Here is a 26061-nt window from a genome sequence, read left to right on the forward strand (position 1 = left end):
ACCTGCACTGTGGAATAGTCAGGAAGAAGTACAGTAAACCTATTGTATATGCAGGTCTGCCATCCACAGATTTAACTCACATGGATGCCAGCGGATACTTGGGGGGGGGGGGGAATTTAAAGGCTTTAAAAAAAAATTGGGTTTCCAACTTTTTCACAGCTAAACTGCACTCTTTCCCAGATCTACAGCTATTCTTAGACCTTAATCATCCATTTCCGGGTCATACAGAGGTTCCTTGCTTCTCCCTGGTTCACACCAGAATGCATTGTGTTGCAAAAGAATCCTCCCCTGTGACTGTACAGTTTCTGAGTGGTAGTGTGATCCCAGGGAGGCCTGAGCCACTAAGCTCTAGTCTCTCCAAGGGACTCTCTGGGACTCTCCCAGTTCTTCCAAGAGACTAGGGGCCCAATCCTATCCAATTTTCCAGCACCGGTGAAACCGCAATGCAACCCCAAGGTAAGGTAATAAATGTTCCCATACCTTAAGAGGGCCTCTGTGACTACCTCCCCATCACAGGATGTAGTACATGCCTCATTGGCATGGCTGCACCGGCACTGGAAAATTGGATAGGATTGGGCCCTAGAGCTTTTATTTATTTTCAGATTTATACCCAAACAAGAACCTGAACATTTAACTTTAGCTGATATTTGAGAGCAGTTTAGCTATTGCTGCTACTCCCATATCACTGTTAGCATATTTGTTCCTTTGGTCAATTGAATCCCTTCTCGTTTCTAGGTGCCTTTTCTGTCTCCTCCATACATTTGCCTGGCACCATCCATAAATGCTAATATGTTCTGTAATGGGTGGAAAGGGGAGGCCTTCACATTGCCGAATCCAGCAGAGAGCTTTGGCTCACTTTCTCAGCAGATGAGAACTTCATCTTTGTGTGAAGAGCCAATCCACTATCTTGGGATCCAGCTATATTAACTGAAGCATTGCAACAGGCTTGAATCCTGTCGGTAGTTCAACCGTCTCCTTGTTTACTGTGGAAATAATTACTGCATTGCCATAATATTAGCTCTGAGCCGTGACTCCATTACCATTATTGCCGGCATATTACCCATTTATTATCTCCCAGCAACCCCGGAAGATGAGCACTAGACTTTGGAGACCAATCGTTTTATGGCAGACGGGATCTTGGTGTGCATAGTTTAATGAGGTAAACTATATTATAGCCAGCGTTAATTTGGCTGCAGCGCACATCGCTAAATCATGCTTTAACCCTGTAAATCTGCCATGATTTCTGATGGGCACTTAATCAGGGAGGGCAAGAGAGAGCCTTTTTTGGTGAAAAGAGACTAAGGAAGGTCATTTCAAGCATAGCTGTTTGGTCTCCAAGGCAGCAGCCAGGGCAAGAGGCCCCTCAGACAATGTCAAGAACATTTTTTTCTTGCAGCACCCACTTATGGCTCCCTAGGAGACATCAAGTTCTCCCAATACTGCTGCACTGAAACCAGCTCACAGTGGCAGAGAATGCAGCAGGTAAAGTGGCAAGTGGAAAAAAGAAAAGTGGCAGAAGAAAAACCATGGGAAGGGAAACCTTGTACTTTTGGCCAATATTCATAGAGTCACAACTGAAGGTATGCTTTGCCAGCTGCCATGAGCAAAGACTGACAGATTCCCACTTCCGGAGCTGCTACCTCCCTACTCTGCTCAGGGCCCCTTTGCTAGGGCACTCTGCTTGAGATGTTAATTGAGTCTCCAAAGGCACTTTCTGCTTGAGTTTACTATGTTTCCTGGTTCGAAAGAAACCTCAGATGCATTGTGTGCAGGTGTGACTGTGTATGTGTGTTGAAAGAAAAAGGAGAGACAACTGGGACTCGCCTAGTCTTCCCATTGCCTTATTCTTGTTTAGCAATAATGATGCCTGCAGGAAGATAACCTTATTTCTTCTGTAAATATAAAGAGCGTTGCACCCCTTGGCTGGCTCTGGGCAGCAAAAGAAGAGCCAGTATGGGATGGAGTATCTGAGATTCAGGAGATCTCCACTCAAATTAAAAACCTTTTATCAAGCTCTAATAGCTGTGCAAACTAATTATATTTTGGCCAAACTTTGCTGGCGACTCCCCCAAGGTATTACTATAAAATTCTGAACAGCGGAAGCGCGTCCCCATTCTGTCAACACCAGAACACTTCAGCTGCAGAAAATTGTGCTCTGGCTCATTTTAGCTTCTGTGATGTATGGTTTTTTTTTTTGCATAAGCTGTAGTAGTTATGTTCATGTCGGGAGGGGTGGGGGAGACCACAAGCGTGGCAGGTGGCTCCAATTTTCTGTGTGTTTCAGCCAAAGGCATAGCTCACTTGGAAGGAGCAGGAGTTTGGTTTTAGGTGTGGCTGTAGTTTGACGGCTAGTGGCTGTACAGTAGCTCCTCCCCATCCACAGGTTCAGAACCTGCAGATTTGACTCCATGTGGGTTCTGAACCCACAACAGGAGGACCCACAGAGGACCTCCCAGAGCTTTCTGACAGGCACTTCCAGTTTTTCACAAAACCAAAACTGCCAGTCAAAAGGCAACGGCAGAGATTCTGAGGTGCCTCTGAACACAAGGTCCGACCGTGGATATCATTATCCATGGTTTTCTGGATCTGCAGGGGTTCTAGGAATGGAACCCCTGCAGATTCAGAGGGTTGACCTGTATAGTTACTATTTCCAGTCCAGCAGTTTGTTCTGGCTATGGATCCCCAAACGCTCACCTACAGAGTTTCCCTGCTTGCTGCGGCTGTCCTGTTCGCATTGAAAATCAAAATTTATTTATTTATTCAGAAAATGTATATCCCACCTTTCCCTTGTCAAAGCCAAAGCCCAGGGCAGCTTCAGAGCTCCATAATAAAGTGTATGGTGTATCACAGCAATAAGTAAAATCATTTAAAAACAACAAAAAGTAGAAACAAAAACACACCCACAGTAGAACCAACAGGAGGGGGGTAACTATTTGGTCTGGACAGAAGCAGCAAGTCACAGCACTGGTACAGAGGGCAGACATCAACCAAATGCCAGACAAAGCAGACATCCCCTAAATGATGATTGGCAACTTTCAGTCTCGAAAGACTATGGTAGAAGCCTACAGCACCCGGTATTTCCAGGCAGTCTCCCATCCAAGTTCTAACCAGGCCTGACCCTGCTTAGCTTCCAAGATCAGACAAGATCGGGAGATAGTGTTCAGTATAGGGAGATGGTTGGCAACCTTCAGTCTCGAAAGACTATGGTATAAGTCTACAGCACCCGGTATTCCCAGGCGGTCTCCCATCTAAGTACTAACCAGGCCTGACCCTGCTTAGCTTCTGAGATCAGACAAGATCAGGTATCTGCAGGGTAACAATTGCTGTTGCACCCCTAAATAGGATTGTTTTAGTAGGAGAACTCCACTGTTCATCATAAAAATATTTTTAAAATGCTAAACGCACTTCATAACTTGTAGGTCTGAACTCAAGATATACAACCCATCTTCCAATTAAGTCCACAGGTATCTCCTTGTGGTCTACTTCTATACTTCTTTGTTTACTTTTAAGGGTAGGTTGGGGGGGGGGAGGAGAGAGAGAGAGAAACTTTTCTTTTTTCTTTACTTCATACCTGAGCTGAGGCTACAGTTGTGAGAATTTGGGCTCCTCGAGATCAGCACCAGCAAGCAGACCCATCCCTCACCAAAGGGCCGTGAGTTTCATTTTCCTCCTAGCCATCTGGCTTCCCGTCTCATGGGCTCCCGTGATTGGCTCTTCAGATACTGGCATCCTTTCCGATTGTCACTAATTACACTGCAGGTCGGTAAATCATTGCAGGCAAGGGAGTGACAGAAGAGATGGGTAGAACCCCTGCCATGCTGTGGAGGGAAAGGAAGGCACTTTTTAAACTATTTGTCAATTCAGTGTGCTGGAGGCAGTTTTTGAGCTCTCCAGCTGGTGCTGTGTCACTGTTGGAGAGACTGGCCCTGGGTCCAGGCACTTGAATTGAGAACTGCAGCTTCAGGGCACCAGATATGAGATGCTAGATAGGTGATGGGTAACTGTTACCCTGCACATGCCCAATCTCGTCTGATCTCGGAAGCTAAGCAGGGTCAGGCCTGGTTAGTACTTGGATGGGAGACCGCCTGGGAATACCGGGTGCTGTAGGCTTATACCATGATCTCGGAAGCTAAGCAGGGTCAGGCCTGGTTAGTACTTGGATGGGAGACCGCCTGGGAATACCGGGTGCTGTAGGCTTATACCATGATCTCGGAAGCTAAGCAGGGTCAGGCCTGGTTAGTACTTGGATGGGAGTCCGCCTGGGATTACCGAGTGCTGTAGGCTTATACCATAGTCTTTCGAGACTGAAGGTTGCCAACCAACCAACTCACAAAGTTTAGAGATCCTGTATAATTCCAAGTTGATGGCCTGTCCTTGATCATGCTATATATCAGGGTTTCTCAAAGTTTGTCCCCCCACTATACCACTTTGCTTGGTCCACCTTTTGCAAGCACCACCGGGAGTAACTGGTGATGATGTATTTGCCAGTTACTTCTGGGTTAGGAGAGCAGACACAACACAACAGACACCGGTAAGAGGCTCAGGGTGGATGGAAGGAGTTTTTTGAGTGCACAAAAAGTGCATGTTGGAGCTCTGCTTGCCAAGCCTTCTACCACTGCTTGTCACATTGTGTTGTTGGTCCCACTGATAGGCACTGGGACAGGGGGTCCCAAGGGTACCACTGGACACCACCACAAGTACCACTAGTGGTACCACTGGTTGAGAAACACATATATTATTAGAAATTGTCTCTGAAAAGAGTGTCTGTTGCATGTATCAGTTTTCTGAGTATACAATCTTCTTTTTCTTCTTCTTCTATTTATTTATTTAAAAATAAGTTTCTGGCCCTCCTGTAGGTGGAGAAAATGTCACTAAATTCCAGACGGTATCTTTAATAACCTCTGAGACCAGATGATTGGGAAACAGTTGGCTAGGATTTCTAGAGGTCAAAGGAGGATTTCTTTTTCTTCACTTCCTTTCATCTTTCCTAGTCCCTAGTTTCCATTCCTCAGCTCATCATTATCTTATTAATGGGATTAATCTCCTTTGTCTTGAAACTCCCATAGCATGTAGATGCTATTAGCCTTATCGTTTTATATACAGTATTCCAATGAGTTAATTACTCAGAATCATATGTATAAGCTGCATTTTTATTGCTTTTATATTTCCTTTGTCTCTTGTCTCCACCTTCAGTTTCAAGCAGAATTCCAAAACTATGGTAGCTAATATAGCATTGCCACATGTTCCCCATTCCCCTGGCTACTAAGAAGTTATAGGGGCAATGCTGTGGGGGTCTGGTTTTCTTTTGTTGAGAGATTGCTGGAAACTAGAACACTTACAAATATGTACATTGGCTTTTCTTGGGATACAGGTGGATCCTGAGTAAGCACTGTTGAAATCAGTGGGGCTTCAATTAATTGTGACTAACATGTCTCACTGATCTCAAGGATAGTTAGTACTCAAACTTATCCAACTTTCCAGCTGCAACACAGCCCCAAGGTAAGCAAAAAAAGTTACCTTACTTTGAGGAGGCCTCTATGTCTGCTTCTCCCCCCTCCCCCAATGCAGGATGAAGGGCACACCCCATTGGAGCAGCTGCACCAGTGCTGGAAAGTTAGATAAGATTGGGCCTGTAGTCCCGATTCATTTTCTTTGGATTTAACTCATTGCTTCTGCTTTATTTGAAAGACTACACACTGAGGCAAAGGACTGGATTAGCCAAGCTGACTCAACTCATGCCTGGGGCCCTGAATTTTTAGGGGACTCAAAGCATCGAAAGTAAAATAAAAGATATATTTATTTAATTCAGTTATTTTATCCTCCGCTTTTAAGCTCAAGTACCTTCACTGGAGCCCGTAATAACAAATGAAAACAATCTGCATTTAGAAAGAAAAAAAGAAAAGGTACGATCCAATACAGATTATTAAAACTAGTAAATAAGTCTCTGTAAAAGCAGGTGGGCAGCCTGATCCAATGCTGCCCTACTACCGGTGCTACCTGTAGCAAAAGTGCTGTAAGGCACATTTGTGCCATGCAGGAAGTAAGCAGTGCCAGTGGGAAGGCCTGAACCACTCCATTGATGCCACATTGGGAGCCCTGGCAACCAGTGGAGAGCAGGTAAGCACCGAGTGGTGCAGGAGCATGGGGAGAATTGCAAGAGGGCATGGGGGAGGTTTACCTGGGTAGAGAGAAGGTGGAACAGGGACAGGCGCGGGAGGGGTTGGGACTGGCGGAGGCCTCCTCTGCCGAATCCTATCTCCCATGTCAGGCTTGAAAGCCTGACACAGGGCTTCTTGAGTCTACACTCGCAAAATAGCTGGCACAGATTCAAGAAGCCCCATTGAGCAGGCTGGGCTTTACTTGGCTTTACTTACTATGAATGTTCCCTTACTCCAAGGAGACCTCCAGCCTGCTCAGTTCCAGCGCAGGATGCAGCAGCAGCCATCTGGAGCCCCTGCTCCTGCGCTGGATAGGCCCTAAGAAATTCTCTTGAAGACTATGGCAAATAAAAACATCTGGTGAGATCTTTACCTGATGCAAAAAAGACACCAGTCTCGATGTCAGGCAAACCTCTCTGGGGAGAGCATTTAAAAGATGGGTACTGCAGGCAGAAAGGCCATATCCCCAGTCTCCTCCTGCCTCGCTTGCAAAGGGTAGGGAGATCCCATCGACATACCTGAATCCCAGGCCACTTGGGGCTTTAAGTGCAAGAGCCTGCACACTGAATTTATCTCAGTGCAAAAGAAATTCAGCAATTCCCATTCACACATAACCACTTATAATAATACAGTTCAGGAAAAGGCTTTTTTTTTTTTCTCTCCTGCTCTCCCATCCACAATTTCATGGTAGCATCAAAGTAATCCATTAAATTGGGAAGTTAGGGAGAGCGGGAGCCCCAGGTATCCTGACCCAATCAAGCTGGCCTCCAGACATAATTCTTTCTCAAAGTGCCCACGTAAACAAATCTGATTGATATAAATTTAATCAAATGGTTACAAAAGATAGATACAGTGTGGCTTTGAATGGGAATGGGGACCTCAATTTGTCATGCGCCCAGGGTCTCCACAATTCTGAATTCATAGCTGGGGATACAGAGAGCTCAGTAGTCAATGCTGTAAGGGCTGTTCCCCCAATGCAAGCAGCATGCACTTGGCCTTCTCCCAAGGCTCCTTCTTTGAACCGGTTCCAATAGTCAGCTCTGCCTCCCTTGCTGGCTGCTTTACAGTTCCAAATTACTTTCTCACTGCTGTCACTGTCCCACCATCCTGGCTTGTTGGTGCATCTTGCCTGATAATAACCAGACAATAACCATCCGGGTTCCCTGGGGAAACATCAACTGACCATTAACATGCAACCAGGAATAAAAGACAGCCATGGCAGTACAGGTTGAGCCTCATTATTCAGGTGGGTTCCGTTTCCAAGCACTCACATGTATGGCACTATAGCAAATCAATTTAATAAACAAAGTGTCTTTGCTCTGTGATTTAAAAACAGCCTTGCTGACCTTTGTGATGTAAGATAAGAGTCATTAAGAAGACAATCCATCGATCAGTCCTCCACCTAGTGCTTACAAAAGCGCTTCACTCAGTCTCTCCCTTTACCAATGCAAAGTGATCATCTTTCTTTCATTGCTCAGGGGGAAGGGAAGGGTCATCTGGAGAGAGCAGGATTGATGGATTGTCAGCCAGCTGCCCCCCCCTCTCATTAAGGAGGCTACTGTTAAAGGACTGTTCAGTTTTTTAAACTGATTTTAAAGGGATGCATTTTTCCCCTTCTCCAGGGTTCAGCACATTCCTTCTCATTTGCAGGGGCCATTCATGTTGAGTCAAATCTGTGTATAAAAAAATCCATGTATAACAAGGCTGGACCTGTATTCTCAAAAGCTGTACTAGGAATTCAGTTTTGTGATGGAATTGTCTCTGCTGAATCTCTCCACTCAGAAGAGGAACGCTGGGTTGCTCCTGACCTCCCCACAAAGTCCCCAGAACTGTAGAACACACTTTTGCCCTGCCTGTTAAGAAGCTGTCTTGCAGATTACGCTGCAAGATTACACTTTCGCTGACTGTGTTTGTGTCTAATAAAGCAAATAATGTGACTGAGTAGCTCAGAGAATGAAATGGTGTTTGCATAATGTGTGCAATTGCAACAGATTGTTCAGAAATTGGCTTTCAGTGCTGTAGAATGTTTGGTGTTTGACCTGCAAGTGAAAGAAAAGTTACAGCCGGAGCAGAGAGAGTCTGTTGTGCCTGTAGTCACACTAGGCTAGAGGTCTCAGTGTGGCCATGCAGAATTTGCTTCTCTTCCTATGTTCTACTTCTCAGAGTTCTGCCATCTCTGTTAAAGAAATATACTTAAAAGGATGGGCCAATAAATTCAAAAATTTAAATATCACCACCGTTAAAGTGGTGTGTGTCCAGGATGGCTCTAAAGATAGTTTTGAAAGTAGAGTTGGCACCGGAACTTGGACAGACTGGAAGCAGAAATTTATACCAAAAGTAGCAGCGGAACATATGAGAACATTCAAGGGAAACCGCAGTTTTCAAAATGCCAAGAAGTGGGGGGCATAAATAGCCTCTTCAGATATGTTGATCCCTGTAATGAGATTGAGTCTGTAAGACGTACCAGAAAAATCCAAATGTGTTTTTGCATTTGTTCAACCTGGTGTACTGCACATACGAAAGAGTTTTTAGCTCAAATTTGGACATGAGGGTTGCCAACACCTGTTTCTTTTAACAGGTTGGTTGGCAACCTTCAGTCTCAAAAGACTATGGTATAAGCCTACAGCACCCGGTATTCCCAAGCAGTCTCCCATCCAAGTACTAACCAGGCCTGACCCTGCTTAGCTTCAGAGATCAGACGAGATCAGAACTGTTACCCTGCACATGCCCGATCTCGTCTGATCTCGGAAGCTAAGCAGGGTCAGGCCTGGTTAGTACTTGGATGGGAGACCGCCTGGGAATACTGGGTGCTGTAGGCTTATACCATAGTCTTTCGAGACTGAAGGTTGCCAACCATTTTAACAGGTCTGCCCTGTTCGTGCATAGTGCAGGAGTGGAGATAGGAGAAGAGCCATGTGGGAGTGGATTCTTCACTTTCCCTTCTGCCCCCTTACCTCCCCTCTGTCCATTGCTCCGGCTGCTTTTCTTTGTTCCGTACCAAATCTAGGCACACAGGGCACAATTCTAACCAGGTCTACTCAGAGGTAAGTCCTATTTTGTTCAATGGGGCTTACTGTCAGGAATGTGTGGTTAGGATTGCAGCCACAGTAAGCTAGCTGGAGTAACAGAGCATTCAAGAATGGTATCCCACCCCGAGCGCTCCTTTTATTTTTAAGGAAAGATTCCTCGCCCACCTGCCCACTCACCAGTCCTCTGCTTTATGGATAAATGCAGTGGATCCATGTATTATTATTTTTTGCCTGCAGTTTTAATTAATATAACTGAATGCATGAGCTAAAATAGACAAGGTAAACACATGAGCATAGTGATGCTTTCTTGGTTCCAGACTGATACCTGGGAGAGAGTCAAATTTATCTCAGCCAGCCATTATCTACCTGCCCTGGGAGCAGCAGTGCTAAAGGGCAGCTTATAAATCTCCATATTGAATAAATAAAATAAATTATACTGAGTCAAGAGTATTGCCTTATGGAGCCTGGTATTGTCTGTTTTTACTGGCAGAAGTTCTGCACAATTTTGGGCCCTGCTGCCTGTGATCCTGTGTTCCCTTTAAATCTGGAGAACCCCAAGTTCTGAGCCTAGGTCCATCTGCTGGCAAATCATGTGCTCAGGTTCCTAACTTGTATTCCCCTTTTTTCATCCATTAAAGTTTGGGAGATGGACTCCTGTCCAAGGTGGCTAACAATTTATCTAAAACTATGAGCATGAAAAAGGCCATTCATAAAACTGTGCATCAAATCAGCATATTTAAGACAGTGAAACCATTTTAAAGAACTATTTCCACAAAGCCTAAAGTTCTAATGCTTTTCAAAGCAAATAAATGACTGGTGGTGGAACGGCTTGTGCTTTTCTTAGTGCAGAATGGAGGACACTGATTTATTTTAGTGCAGAGTCTTCAAGTACTAGTCTGAAGCCAGTTTTAGCAGCTGGAGAAGGCAGTAAGTACTTAGAACAGACAGGCAACACAGAGGGTTAGACTGGTGGTGGTCCATGCCAAGGGGTGGGCCATGCTGAAGGAGTAGAGCTGACCCTGGAGTTTTTCTAGCAAGCAAGAGCTTGAGACTGGATTTCCATCATCACTTGGTTCCCAGTTCCATGAGGGTTCTGGTCTGAGATAACTGTATTCAGGCTGGAAGGGTGAAGGATGGTAAAGGGCGAAGGATCCCTTTCCTATGTTAAAGGATCCCATCCAGCTAGTTGCTGTCAATAAAACATGCACAGGAGTCTGGGTTTAAAAAGAAATACTTTGCTCTCAGTTCTTAGTGGCTTACATGGCAACTTCTGATTGTGATCACAGGCCCTACTACATTGGTACAGAGAACCTAGAAGCTGTTCCCTTTGTGTGGAAGTGTGGGGTAGTGTGATGTGGTCTGCCATTGTGGGGACAAAGCACACATCCCACACATCCTTCTTTTCAGGTGTTGTGAAAGGAAGAGAGAATGTGAGAAAGAGAGGAGGAAGAGAATAGTGTTAAGGACCACACCTCCTTCAGGACCCGTAAAGGGGGCAGGTGACGAGGTCTCATGGTATAGTGGCTGGACGTTATACTATCTTCCAGAGTCCTGGAGGCAACATTGCATCCAAATTTCAACAACCCTAACATGAACAGCTTGCAGATCATATCTTGAACCTACTATCCTTCTGGGAGTACAAAATCAGTGCCTGGGCGTGCATAATCATGTGGACCGTCTCAAGATATCCAGGGAACATTTGGCCATTCTGTCGCTGTGACTCTTGGCCCAGGTGGGAGGTACAGACTGTGGCTTGCCCCCTCCCATTATTCCGTTCCCCAAAGCTTAACATTTCTGAGCTCTCTCCTTGCACAGATTGTTGACTAATGGGGCGGAGTTAGCTGAGGGTGCCTTTTACTAATGGAGCAGAATATAAACAGAATAAAGCCTTCATTTCTCGGGCTGTGGTTTCATTATTAATATACTTTACAGTTCACAGGTTGTTCATTTGCTTCCATGTTTTCTCAGCTGGTGTAATCTGCAGCTCAGACTGAGAGCAGTCAAAAGATTTCCATTTCCACTTGAATGTGCGTCCAATTCACCATGAAACGTTTGAGCTGCCGTGAATATTAAGTGCATCAGGAGCAGTTGCTTGCAGGATTAACCTGGGAGTGGTGGCGTTGCTGGGGGGGGGTGGAGCACTCAGCCTGGCAGGGAGGTGGGAGAGCGGCCCCTCCCTTTGGAGTCATTCCCGGTGGGGGAGGGGGCAAAACAGAGCCATACAGACTGGGAGGAATCCTGACCACATTAGGATTTTGAGCAGAGGGGGTAGTCTTGCTCAAATGCATGAAGGCAAGACAGCTGCCGGGAACATAAGAACATAAGAACAGCCCCACTGGATCAGGCCATAGGCCCAGCTAGTCCAGCTTCCTGTATCTCACAGCGGCCCACCAAATACCCCAGGGAGCACACCAGATAACAAGAGACCTGCAAGGCCTCCTGGGAATTGTAGTTAAGAACATAAGAACAGCCCCACTGGGTCAGGCCATAGGCCCATCTAGTCCAGCTTCCTGTATCTCACAGCGGCCCACCAAATACCCCAGGGAGCACACCAGATAACAAGAGACCTGCAAGGCCTCCTGGGAATTGTAGTTAAGAACATAAGAACAGCCCCACTGGATCAGGCCGTAGGCCCATCTAGTCCAGCTTCCTGTATCTCACAGCGGCCCACCAAATGCCCCAGGGAGCACACCAGATAACAAGAGACCTCATCCTGGTGCCCTCCCTTGCATCTGGCATTCTGACATAGCCCATTTCTAAAATCAGGATGTTGCACATGCACATCATGGCTTGTAACCCGTAATGGATTTTTCCTCCAGAAACTTGTCCAATCCCCTTTTAAAGGCATCCAGGCCAGATGCCATCACCACATCCTGTGGCAAGGAGTTCCACAGACCAACCACATGCTGAGTAAAGAGCTTATAGGCATAGGAGGAAGCAGTATAAAAAGAGGTTTGTAGGCTTGAAGATGTAATTGATGTGTGTGGAAAGTGAAACATGACTGGGTAAGATAAAGAAAAGGGAAGTGGAGAGGCAATGAAGGAGGGATAGAATTGTTCTTTTCCCTCTTGGACAACACCAGAACCAGGGAACATCCACTGAGACTGAGTGTTGGGAGAGACAGAAGAAAATATTTCTTTACCCAGTGTGTAAATAGTCTGTGGAACTCCTTGCCACAGAATTTGTCTGTGATGGTGTCTGGCCTAAATGCCTTTAAAAAGGCATTTAATTCTCCTATCCATCCCTGGGGGAGGGGGGGAGGTAAAATAACCTTTCTTAGTAAAAGCTGTGGCATAAACATCCAAAAGCAACAGCTGAGTTTATGTCACAGTCTTTACCTTGAAAGGCTATGTTGGTGCTTACCCCCCCCCCCATGGATGCAAAGAAAGGCTGCTAGCACGCCTTTGTGGCACGCTAGCAATGATTGCCATGCCTGCACCCCCTATCAGCCGGCTGCAGGGCTTTGCTTCCAGCGGATTGGCTGGCTGGCCTTAGGGGGCAGGACAACTGGGCTAGCTCTAGCGCGCAGGCGCTAGAGGCAGCTCAGTCCATCTTTACCTTGAAAGGCTATGTTGGTGCTTCTCCCCCCCCCCCCCCATGGATGCAAAGGAGAACGACTCATTCTGTAGAACCAGTTCCATAGGTAACAGGCAGCATTTGTGTCTCCTATGTGTACTTCGAATCCCATCCTGCCATGTGATGCATCTGTTTGGTAACTGTTTTACCAGTCTAATGAACATGTCCTGGGGACTCAATTTCCTGTAGGTTCCATTGTGTGTGCAACAAGATTTGTCAAAACATTTTGGATGAAATTAATTTATAGCAAATTGCAATCTGCTTGTGTGGCTTCCCATAGCCAACAGGGAGAGATTTGTTGGAGGGGAAACTATTTTTTACTTCTTTCCTTTATTAAGAATTGTGGAAGCCAAGAAGGCCATTTGGCTGGACAAGGCGTAGATCCTTTCTCTGTAACTCAGACACAGTGCCTATGAATGTTTAACATTATGTACATTGGCCTAGCTTGCTGCCATCCTAAAACTTCACTGCAGCCAGATGTTATAGCAGGCTTTGGGATATGAATGTCATCTGGAAGAGAAAAGGACTTGGGGGAAAAAGCACTGAGACTGCCAGGTTAGAGTGGGTTTGCACACCAGTCAAGCTCCACTGGCTAAGCCGGGTTAGTCTTAGTCAAGCACTTGGCCACTAAGGACTAGCTGCAGGCTAGTTTCAGGCTTTTTATCCTCAGTAGACAATTCTTGTTTTCACCAGTAGGGAGTCCATGCTATCAGGGTCAAAAGGACCCATCAAATACATTAACTCACTGCATAAGGGATGTACAACTCCTTACCTCCAATGAGAAATGTTGCTGCTCTCTGTTTTATCTCTTCTCTTAGGAATTTCTCACGTATTTTGCCTAACCTCCAAGCTCACTGTGAGTTTTACTTTCAATTAATCTGTGGCAATTGTAGTTAATGCTTGGAATGCATTCTCTTCTCTCCAGAATGTGGTGGAGGCTGCTGGCTTAGATGACTTTAAAAGTAGGTTTGTCAAATTCATGGAAGTAGATCTATTATCATGAAGACTAAATGGAACCTCCAGGTTCAGAGAGAGTGTACCACAAAATAACAGTTACTGCAAGGCATCGGTTGCTTCATGTGCTACTTGTGAGACAGGTAACAGGCCTAGAGGGAATTTGGATTTGACTAAGAGGGTAATTCTCATGTCTTTAGGGCTGTGGGTCCCAAACTTTTAAGCACCAGAATCTACTTTTTAAAATGATGCTCTGTCGGGGGGGGGGGGAGATGACCTAGAAAGAAATAATATTTTTATTTATTTAATTACAAGTAATATTTTTTTTGTTTCTTTGCAAAAAACTTGGTTCATCTCTTGTAATGAGGCAGCCCTAATGAACAGCCTCAAGGCTTGAAGGGCTTAGTTATGACTCGGGGCACAATCCTATCCTGCGCTGAAACAGGCAAGCCAGGAGGCTTGCGCTGTATCCAGCGCAGGATAGTGGCCATAAGCAGCTCAGCTTATGAAATATTTCCCCCTTACCTCTGGGTAAGGGCTGCTGGCCCCTATCAGTTTCCTCGGACTTGAGCCACCTCTTGAGGTGGCATAAGTCAGAGGAGAATGGAGCGACTTGAATCTGGTCCGTTCTCCCCAGGAACTTTGGTTGGGATCCTGCTAACTGCCAGATCTCAGCTCAGCACCCTGCCCCAGGGCCGCCCACCACCCGCCCTCCCCCCACCCAGGAACACCTCCCTCCTGCCTCCTCCCTGCCTCCCTTTTCTGCTTGCGTCGGCCCAGGCAGACCGACGCAAGCATCTGAGAGGAAGCCGGTGCAGAGGCTTATATCAGCCTCCGCAGGCCGGCACTTCTTGGAGTGCTGGCCCATCTTCCTCTCAAGGAGGCGCAAATGTGCCTTATGGCATGTTTGTGACCCTCCTGGGCCAGCACAAGGGACTTGCGCCGGCCCAATCCCAGGTCTGGACTGTACTCTCAGTCTTCACCTCCCCCCAGACTTGGGGGAAAAAAACAGTAAAAAAGTCACTCAAACATTTATCTCCCTATATTGACACAAACTTGCAAACTGCAGGAGCTCAGCTGTTTGTAGGGCAGTTAGCAGCTATCTGATTTTTGAATAGCCTCAGGGATTGAGGCAGTTAGTTATCTGATCTTTCCATCACCTGTGTTTTTACCCACCAAGTGGGTCCTGACCCACAGTGTTTGAAAAATACTGCCTTAGGTGTTTGCAAATGCACTCTCTGTCCGAATAAATCTTCTAGAAATGGAGCCTTTCCTTTCTGTTAAAAACGCAGCCCTGTATGCACTTCTGCATTTTGTTAGGCAGCAAACTTTGGAGGCTTCCTGGCTGCTACTTGAGACTTTGCGACTAGGAACAGATGAAGCTGGTGATTGCAGGGTTCGCTATGCCTATAGAGATGTCATCTCTGCCAGTTTCTTTTACAGGCGTAGCAGATTTGAACTGTTCTTTCTTTGGCAGCTGCTCAGCAGCAAAGTGACAGACATGAACTTGTGACTTCCTCCAGATTTCCTCAATTGGAGGAGGAAAATACCACCTGTACTTTGCATTTTACATACATTCTGCCAAATTTCAGTGCCAAGTGAAGGTCTCGGGAAGGATAGCCTGAGGACTCAAAGCAACAAGTGCCCGTCCTGTTGTTGCCTGCAAGGCACATATTCAGCTGCAGAGCTCAAGATCTTAGATCTGGTTGGCAACCTTCAGTCTCGAAAGACTATGGTATAAGCCTACAGCACCCAGTATTCCCAGGCGGTCTCCCATCCAAGTACTAACCAGGCCTGACCTTGCTTAGCTTCTGAGATCAGGCATGTGCAAGCTGACTGACTGTGATTCTTCAGTGTTTCTTTTCGAGCCCTACTTGGAGATACCAGTGATTGAGCCTTTTGCAAGCAGAATATGCGCTGGACCATTGAACTATGCAATTGTAAAGGTGGGCTGCATAATATTTAATTATCCATTTTCGTACTAGAGTTTTGGCCAACTATTCACACTGGTTGGCAACCTTCAGTCTCGAAAGACAATGGTATAAGCCTACAGCACCCGGTATTCTCAAGCGGTCTCCCATCCAAGTACTAACCAGGCCTGACCCTGCTTAGCTTCCGAGATCAGACGACAGAACTTAGATCTTTTGGGTGCTTAGCCTAAATCTGCCCTCCTAAGGTAGGAATGCCTTCCATTGCTCGTTTTCACCTTGTAAAGTTTGCATTTTGGTTTTCAGATCCTTCAAAGGACCCCCTGTGTCCATTTGGTTTCTTGCAAGGCACCTTTTACAGCTGTTTTCAACATCTCTTTTTAAAAAACCAGTCTCATTAACTCCCCTCCCCCATTTATCTTTCCCCTCTATGGGGAACACTTGCAGGGGGTTTCAACCAGTACCACTTTGACTTACTAAACAGGGTCACTTTTCAGTCCCTGTATGTTCCATTTGAAACTCAACCCATCCCTTTAGCTTTAGTTATAACTTTATTATAGTTTCTTTCATACAATTGCTTATCGCAAGGCAAGAGCTCAGTGTCGTGTGGATATCAGATTGCCAAGGGTTTGTGGTTCATTCTCAGGAACCAGACAGCCACCTTTGTTGTCATGAAAACATTTTTTTCCCCATTTAGCAATGACTAATGCTCCTGGAGAGAATTTGTGGTGTGTGGCTAGTCCCACTGGATGCAGTCATGTATGCTGTTAAAATTATGGGGAGAAGGAGCCCCTAATTAACATAGTTGCAAAGATGGCCAGGCCACCTCCCCTACCCATAAGTTATTGGTAAGCATTGGTTATATGTAGCTATTTGCTGTACTCATCTCTCCCCCACCCACCCACCCACCCACCCACGGAAGACAAATGCCTGAGAAATGTTAGGGAGGTATCATTCCCTCAGCTCATGACTGCCCTGTGAATTTATCAGAAAATCATGAGTGCATTAGGTGTGTATTGTTTCAGAACTGCTGTCTGTGTAGGTTTTATTTTAACGAGAACTCATGGAGTTCTCTGTGTTGATGCGAGGGTATTTCTTCCCCAGATGGCACCCCTCTCCCTGGTCTCTGCAGCCTGGGATGGTGGTAGCAGATACAAACTACAATTTATTTCCTCATTCAGCGACTGGTCCAGCAAAAGAAATGTGGGGAGCAGGAAGGCAGGTGGGCACACTAACCACTAGGTCAGCTTGCCTGGAATTTCTAGGACTCATTCCCTCTCCCTGACACCTGAGTAGCCTGAAGTTGCTTCAGCCTCTATGTTCTTACCTGTGACTACCATTCAGGTGGATGCAATCTGTTTCCTTCCTCTAGTGTATTATTGCTGTTTTCTGCAGAAGGAGAACTACCTTCCATGGGGAGGTCTTGCTCTGAGAGTAGTTAATTTGTATGGACAGCATCTTGGGACTTTCCCTGGCTGAAAAAGTATCACAGAAATAGTAGCCGATGGTGGGACAGTATTCATTGCAGGAATTCTCCATGGTCTGCTAGAAAGCTGCAGCAGGTTAAAGGAGTGAGGAAAGAGATTTGGGGCAAAAAGCCAGAAGCCTTGGTGAGAGGAAGGTCACTGTTTAAAGGTTGGAGACGAGAACTTGGTCAGTGACATTGAGTGCAACTTGTGTGAGGGACAAGAAAGAGACAGAGGGTCCATGCTTAAAATCACTAAGACTTCTCATTCCACAGTGTTGGGACAACTCAGTGGCAGAGGAGATGTTTTGCGGGCCTAAGGTTTTATCCTCAGTTCCCAGGATTTCCAGTCAGAAGGAGGTTGGTTTATAGGTCTTGGAAAGCCACTGTCTCTCAGAATAGACATCACTGAGCTAATGACCAATGGTGTGATCCAGCAGGGGACAGGTCTGTGAACCCACAGCACGAGTCCTTCTCATGCTATCATCATCCGTCGGTCAAGACTGTTAAGGAATGGAGCTACAGTGTGAGGTTTACCCATGTGGCCTGGGGCTTTTTGTGTTACTCTGGCAGGACAGGAAGGGATGCTACAGCATTGTTCCACCATGCTGCTGGTACAAAAAGGGGCACTATGCACTCTGTGTGGGGGGAATCTCTTGTATTCTGTGACCAGTGCAAATTATGAAAGGAGGCAAGCTGATTGGTCGCATGCTGTGCTTTAGATTAGAACGTGTAAAGTTGCAGGAGAAGAGCAAGCGTGAACCTAGAAGGTGTGTGTTGGTCACTGTAAATGTTTGCTCTTTGGTTCATTTCCTTGCTTAGGTCCTGAACCAAAGCCCCTCGAGGGCAATGTGAGTCTTTCTATTGACTTCAATGGGCTTAGGATCAGGCCCTCAATGCATAGCCACTCATGCAAATTCCATTATTCCCTCTGTAGAGCCAAAGGAGTTGAGTCGTTCTCAAGGCTTTGGAGTTAGGCCCATTCTCAAGTTTAATCTTAGCTCAGTGTTTTGATCCTTCGGGCTTGAAGTAACAGGGGGAAGTCCACCTGTTTTCACCTCCTTCAAGATACAAGGTGAAACATAGGTAGATCCCCCCCCCCCCCCCCAAAAAAAAATTCCCTAGATCAGTAGTTTTCAAACTGTAGGTCCAGGACCTACCAGTGGATTGTGACTCCATTTTTTGTGGTTTATGAAACTGAAAGGGTTGATTAGGCTGTGTGCATCAAGGGTTAAACAAGCTGCTACTTGGGAGGAGGGCCACTGCTGCCCAGTTGTCAGTATAGCCACTACCCTTGGCGTTTATAAATCAGGAAGCAGCCTTGAGGGCCTCTAAAAGTTTTGGGAACCACTGCCCTAGATCAGGGGTCTCCAAACTTTTTGCCGAGAGAGCTGCATCAAATATCTGGCGTGGTGCTGAGGGCCGGAAAAAAAAATTTAAATCTAAAATTTAAATAAATAAGAGATGGAACTTAGATGAGTGAATAAATGAATGAATGGGCTCGTTCATTCAACCTCTCTGGCCCTCAGAACACCCTCCAGACACAATCAGAGCACAGTTCTGGTCATGTTCAGTTGAGTGGGCCAGAGGCTTTCAGGGGACAAGAGGTTGGCCACGGGCCGGAAACAGGCTTGCTATGGGCCGCATCTGGCCCCCGGGCCGGGGTTTGGAGACCCCTGCCCTAGATCAACCACTGCCCTAGACCACTGCCCTAGAGTTAGGCCAAAACTAAAGTTTCATGGCCTTGGCCTAGTATAAAGGACTAACTTGTTGATGGCAGTGTGTGTGTGTTTGAACTGTGTGAATAAAAGAGCCATTTACAAAGTTACAGGTTATTGCTTGGTAATCTGGTTGTCTGTACCTTGTCAAATAACATGCAGAACTCAATCATACTTCATTCTATGGTGAAACACCTGGGGGATAGGCAATGCAGCTCCGAGGTAAGGAACTAACATTCCCTTACTTTGAGGAGGTCTCCATGACTGCCACCTAGTTGCAGGATTCAGCATATGCCCCATTGGCACAACTCTGTCAGTGCAGGAAAGTTGATCAGGATTTGAGTCTAAGTGATTAGATCCATTGATTAAAACCCATTTCGGTTGACTACAAAGGTGCCCTTGATTAATCAGTTGTGAAGTTTAAAACACATATTTTTAATTCCAGTTCGTATAAAAGTAATTGCAGGTGGGAAACACCATCTTAAAACAAACAGCTCCTTCCTGAGAGTAGAAACACTCTCTTCTTAAAACAAGCACCCCCTTAACCCATTTCTGCCCAGCCCACAGGTGCACACATTTGATCCCTTTTGTGCATATGCAACATTGGGCAGAAATGGCTTTAAACAAGCACCCCTTCATCTCTATCACTATAGTGCCTGCTGTAAAACATGTGCATCATGTAAAACCAGATGATTTTTTTGTCTGCAGAATTCTCCTTTTTCCTTCTGTGCAAATGTATGCAGATTTAATCTACCAATAACTAATTGATCAAATAGAACTCATGTGATTAATCAACTAAGATTTATTTAAGTATGCAACAGCCCTAATAAATGGTCCTCTGTATTGTTACACTGGAGTTGCCTTTCACCTGAACAATGCTTAGGAAAGGTGATGGGGGGGGGGCAAAGGGAGGATTGTCTGTTCCCTGGCATTTGATCCCAGACAGAAGAAGCAAGAATCGCTTGCACAAAAAATATTAAGCGAGAGACTCTCTAGCCAAGGAAGACCAAACCCACTAGGCAGATCCCTCTCCGGTCTAGACAAGAGCCTCATAGGGAGAGACACGTTCACCATCTCCAGGGGTGGGTGACAGCAGTATGCCATCTTGACAAGGAAAGGCCGTTTGAAATAACTGCAGTGTATTAGAAAGGCTGGGGGAGAGGAGGGGAGGGGGGAAGGGAAGGGACTCGGGGGGCTACAGCATTGCCGTGGCTTTAAATTACAGAGTAGGAGGACAAAAATAAAAGAGAGGATGGGAGAGAGAGAGAGCAGGAGGAAGAACTGTCATTGTTTTACCAAGCAGATGGGAAAGTTCAGGGGATCAGAAAAAGACTATTATTATCTCGACTCGATGCTGACAAGACATGAAAAGAATGGGATTTTTTTCCCCTTTTTACCTATGTGCAGGATACTAGCAGAATCCATTTCGGCAAGATTTGGAGGCAGAAAGAAGGGGGGGGGAGAGAACACATCAAAGCAAGGAACAAAGGGAATTATCTCCACAGCTGGACAGCAGCATCTGGTTTGTTTTATTGTCCTCTCTTCCCTCTCCTTTTTCCTTTTTGTTCTGATGCCCCAGAGGTTTTGGCTTCTGTGAAAAAGAAGGAGGAAAAAAGGAAAAGAGAACACACCTGAGCCTTTTATTCCAGACACAGAAGGTCATTAAGTTGCGTGTGCTGCTGGCGTCATCCTGCACAGGGCTCAGCTGTCTGAAACTTTACCTGAAGGCAAGAGGGAGGCAAGGATGCTCAGGCTTCAGCAGAATGTAGCTCCTCTGCTGTGATAAGCGAGAGGCCAGCGGCCACGCGCTTACGTGCAAGGGATGAAGAGCGTAAAGCAGCTTGCACAGGAGAGACGCTGGAAAGGATTATTCTGGGGTGCTTTTCTGCAGGTGACATTCTAAGTGTGCTTTTCACGCTGAGCAGAGGTGTTCCAGGGAATGGGGAGCACCCACCAAAACCGATTGACGAGTAAGTTCAGGACACATCAAAGGAACTATTACTGCCTGCCCGTGGCTGCCATGTTTTCCCTCCATGATGCAACGCTCAGGGCACTATGCCGCGAAAAAAATGGCAAGAGGCGTCCGTCAGGTTGCTCTGAATGCTCTTTTTTGCACCTTAAAAATAGTTCGTTTGATTTTTTTTTTTGAAAGGGGGAAGCCTGCCATTCTGCGGTGTTGAAAAGTAACACTTGCCCTTTCATTATGTGAACAAATGTGGGGAGGAGAGATAAAGCAGAGGGATTTGTGATGAAATGAATTTATTTTGAGAAATTTATTTTGAGAAATGAACACGCCCCCAGTGTTAATGGCTGTTGGTCAGGATGGCTGCGTGGCCCCTGCAGGGTCAGAGTGCGCATGTGGCTCTGTGTTGGTTGCTGTGGGACAGTAGCAGAAGACAGCTGTTGACTTTCAGCTCAATCCTGAGTTTCCTGGTGCCCGCTATAGCAATGGTGCCAAAGTGGCTACCACTATATCCTGCGGGTACCAGGAAGCAGTCAGAGGTCTCCCAGGGAAGGCCCCAAGCCCCACAATGGGGCTTCTCAAGTCTGCGCTGGCTATTTTGCTGGTGCAGACTTGAGGGATTCAAGGCTTGAGGCATGAGAAACTTCTGGCCCAACATGGAGGATATGGCAGAGCAGGGCTCTACCAATCCCGTTCCCCCTTCCACCCTGGTTCCTCCCCCCACCCTTGTTCCGCCTGTCTGGCACTTTCTGCCTTACTGGCGCCAGCCCAGTGCCAGCACTCCCTACTTGGAGGGTACTGTAAATGTACTTTGTGGCATGTTTACGGCATCCAGCACTGGCACCCAGCACTTTACGATTGGGCCCTTTGTCACCTGCTTGTGGACTTTTCAGGCTGCAATCATGTGCACACTTTCCTGAGAGTAAGTCAAACTGAACACAATGGGATTTACTGCTAGGTAGACGTGCATAGGATCACACTGTCAAATGCCTCTAGCTGGCCACTGTAGGGTGCAGAATGCTGGCCTTGGTGGATTGTTAATCCACAAGCTTCCTGCAAGCTTTGTTTTATGCCCTTTTCTTTCTTTGTGTGAAGGTTTCGGTAAGTGGAACAGTAATGTTAGGCTCCTCCCTTGACAAATGACTTGCCTACCACTGTTGTTCTTCCACTGCAGCCTGGGGGCATGTTCTCAGCTGATATGACCTGAATGTGTCCCTGAACCTTCTTCCCGGACATGTCCCGGATCCTTCTGCATGAATCCACGGTTATATAATCAATGTTCCTGCATCCTTCGGCAGACTAGCTTATGCGGAGATAATTCCTCTAAGGCAAGATGTTTGGAAACCAAAACCACAGAGCCCAGCTCTTCTTTCATCTTGCCTCTTGTTGCTCTGAAGCTTCTCACTGGCTAATAACATTTGTGAGTGCCATTGTGAGGTTCCTTAGCTTGCACACCTGCTCCAAAACCAGCCTGGAAAGCAAATTTGCAGGTGGTGGAACCCTGATTGTAAAGTGCACCTTGTTCAAGAAGTTAGGGCCCTAGCCCATGGGCACAGGGCATGCTTGGGAGGGGTCTTGGTTTAGTTATAAAGCCGGGGCTTAGAATTCACAAGGTTAAATCACATGAACGAAAGGAATCTCCAGCTGAAAGAGGAAAAAAAAACAGTGAGATAGGCCTCAGCCTCAGATCTTGCAGAGCTTGGTCTGAATGGACCAATGGTCTATATCAGTCCAAGTCTGCTTCGTATATCTGTAAGTGATGCAAGTTTCCCTTCCCTGGGATATTTGTGCCACAAAACCTTCATGGACGACTGCAACCGCCTGTGGGCAAACTCCAGTGAGACAGACGCGCTGACAGCATCTTTGAGATGGGATTGTTTAGAATTTCTCCTAAAGTGTTATTTGGACTCGGGAATGTCTTGCTTGTTGAAAATGTTTGAGAATTTTCAGGGGGCCCCAAAAGAGCTTAACATGGTGAGATTCCAACAGTAACAATTAAAGTCAATCAGGGAAGATGACAGCTGGCAAACGTTAACCATTCATCTTGTGCGATGCGTTTGAAAACAGCAACTTGTAGTGATGCCTTTGGAAACATGGGCAAACAATCTCTCTCCCCCCCTCTCTCATACACACACACACACACACACACACACACACACACACACACAGAGAGAGAGAGAGAGAGAGAGAGAGAGAGAGAGAGCATTCTTTCTTTCAGAAACACATTAGTCCCCACAGCCAATTCAGCATATTTTGCTATGCAAAATTACACGTTCGCACCCAACGTGTTCCGTACCAAGGAAGGAAAATGGAATTGGGTGCATGTATCCATTACACATCACTGAAAGGTAAAGTTTTTTCCCCCCTGGTTGGTCCCCCTTTCCTCTGTTCCATAAATGGAGTAAGGAGAAGAGACTAAAATTGAAGAGAAGCAATTTTCCCGCCACCTTCTCAGGGAGTCTATTATCCATTAGACTAGGGAGAGGTGACTGTACTCCTCTCCTCAAGGTTTTCTCCCAGACACACCTCTTGAATCCGGCTGTTCCAGTGCACTGCTAGTATTGCATATTGCAGGGGTGACCAAATTGCAATTCGCAAGTCACATGCAGCTCTTCGACATATGATATGTGGCTCACAGAAATATGTTGGCTCAGCTCCTTTTTGCATTACAATTAATATAAAATGTAATTAAAACATTTCAAAGCTTTATAATTATTTACTGGGTATAAACAGAGAGGCCCCTGGATTAAAACATACATGTAAAGTTCATAGTGAGTAAGTATATTTACAATCCTATCCTTTCTTGTGCTGAAACTAGGAGGCTGGCTGGCAAGTCGGCAGGCAGGCCAGCGCAGGGTTGAACCTGGCAATGGTGCAACCCGAGGCAAGAGGAATTGACGCCCCTTTCCTTGGGTTACGCGGCAGCAACCCAAATAGAACTACTTAAAGACCAAATAGGGCTATCTAAAGAAGTGGCGCAGATCCGTGCAGCCTGGCCACTTGGGAAGGGGGTTAGGGTTCGGCCTAAGTGTCGGATCCTGTCTCCACCCTCTTCCTGGACCTGCTCCACCCACTGGCTTACCTGCTGCCCACCCTCCCCCTCCCCTGGAACATCTTTACAACACCTCCCCCTTGCTCTCCCCAGATCCCCACACCACCAACCCACCACCGGCACAAACTCACCCTCCACCAGCACTGCTGAGGCCGCATTCAGACTCCGGAGGTCAGTGCCAGTCCTCTATGCCAGCCTCCCAACTCAAGCAGTGGCACAGAAGTACATCGTGGCACTTTTGCGACGCCGGGAGGCCGGCGCAGGGGACTCGTGCTGGCTTTGGGGGCACTTAGGATGTGCCCTTTGGAATTTAAATGCTTCTTAAATATTGCGGCTCTGAAACATCTGAAGTTTATTGTATGTGGCTCTGATATACAATAAGCAAGTTTGACAGCCCCTCGCACACTGGACTGGTTCAGCCTCGAAGCTTGTGCAGTTGCAGCAGGTTTACAAAAGTCATAGTGTTTGCAAAACATTGATGGGAAAGTTTCTCTCTCTCTCTCTCTCTCTCTCTCTCTCTCTCTCTCTCTCTCTGTGTGTGTGTGTGTGTGTGTGTGTGTGTGTTCTACAGCTGCCTTGCACGTCCACCCATCAGTGCACCAATTCTCACCCACCGTACCCAATTCCTCCTGTCTGCTCTTCTTTCTGCTCTTCCCTTCACCCAGCTTTTTATCCATAACACACTAAGCAATATTCTAAATGATACACCTAGAAATGGAGATATCAGTGCTGTAAAACATAAGAGGCAGAGCAAGGCCACTGGTCTGGAAAATAGCACGCCTGGAGGGGGAAAAAAAAAGATTAAGATGAAGATGATGGAGAGATGGCAGTGATGATCACAGCTAACCTTGCCTGAATTCTGATTTCTCGCCTTGCCTCTGTATGATTGGAGTGAAGCAAAGGGGAGGTTGGAAGAATCCATGAGCTGCTTGGCTCAGTGACTTCCAATCCATGCTATGTGGAATGATTACATCTTCAGAAGGGGCAGTTACATCAACAGACATTTCCAGGGCTAGACCATCTGTTTTTGTCAAAGCTCCTACTAGTTGTAAGAGACTTGCAGACTGATGAGTACTACTGGGTTGGTAACTATCAAGGCTGAGTCCTCTTGGCACAGATAAGGCTTTTATTTTCTCCTAAGATGTTGTCTTCTACTAATGATCCACTTGAATAGTACAGAATCAGTCAAAGCAACATAAGTCTCACCCCCTCCACCCCCCTGTAATACCCGCTCAACCCAGGGTATAGCACTAGCTAAGACTGAAGAGCAGACAACTGATACGCTGGCCAGTTGCTGAGTAATGGCACAGTTGTATGGTGGGTTTGTACCAGTGGAGTGACAGCTTCACCAGCACAGACTGTTGCATGTTGCATCAGGCATGTTGCGACAGTGCCCCAGTTAGTAGAGCTGGTGGGAAGGGAGCAGCGTGCGCTGGACCTGGTAAGTTCTGCACCAGGAGGGATGTAATGAGGCAGCGGAGGATGGAGCTGGAGCTGGGTGGATCAGGTCCAGGAGGAGGTGGGAATGGCGATGGCAGCATACACAGTATCCTATCACCCATCCCGGGCCCAGTCTGCTGACAACACAGCAACGTAAGATAAAAGCCTTCTCTGGGCAACGTGGACTTGCCAGTGATTTAGCAGGCACAAGTCAGAGTTGCCCCATTGTGGCTGCTGCAGCTTTCCCTGGAGGCAAGTGTTCCCTGACTTCAAGAAGACCTCCAGCATGCAAAATTCCCCTGCAGGATGCAGCGGAAGCCATGCCAGTGTCACTGCATTGTTGCGGGGGAAGGAATTAGGGTTGGGCTGTTAGTGATGTTGAATTTGCTTAATGTGATGATTCCCGCTAGCTGAACTAGGGATGGATTATCAGAGAGGCCCTTCCCTCTCCCTTCATTCGACCTGAGTGTAAGGGATCACTTTTCCAAGTACTTCTAGATGTAGAGAAGTGACATGAAGAGGGTCTGCTCCTTGCCACTTGCTACAGCCCGGCTATGCTCAGCCTCGGACAAGTGGTGCTGTCCACTGGAACCAGTGGAGCTTGAGCATAATTGCCCTCTGTATTCAGCACTCCAAAGGGGCAGAATTTTTGTCCCTGGTCCCAAGTGGCATACAGCATGCACGCATGAGAGCACCCGAGGGATTCACGCAGGTTGCACTCTGCAGCGTGTGCATTGGTCACTCCATGCTGCCATCAAGTGATTCAGAAATAGCAGAA

General features: G+C 46.6%; 1 protein-coding gene and 3 pseudogenes across 2 annotated transcripts in view; 3 read left to right on the forward strand and 1 right to left on the reverse strand.

The window, feature by feature from the left end:
- Positions 1–26061, forward strand: part of NTM (neurotrimin) — a 346259-nt gene that overhangs the window by 243077 nt on the left and 77121 nt on the right. The window lies entirely within an intron of this gene.
- Positions 3212–3331, reverse strand: LOC136662973 (5S ribosomal RNA; annotated as a pseudogene).
- On the forward strand, positions 3990–4110 carry LOC136662854 (5S ribosomal RNA; annotated as a pseudogene).
- Positions 8859–8977, forward strand: LOC136662651 (5S ribosomal RNA; annotated as a pseudogene).

The sequence above is a fragment of the Tiliqua scincoides genome, chromosome 11 (genome assembly GCF_035046505.1).
Source record: "Tiliqua scincoides isolate rTilSci1 chromosome 11, rTilSci1.hap2, whole genome shotgun sequence".
Taxonomy (NCBI): Eukaryota; Metazoa; Chordata; class Lepidosauria; order Squamata; family Scincidae; genus Tiliqua; species Tiliqua scincoides.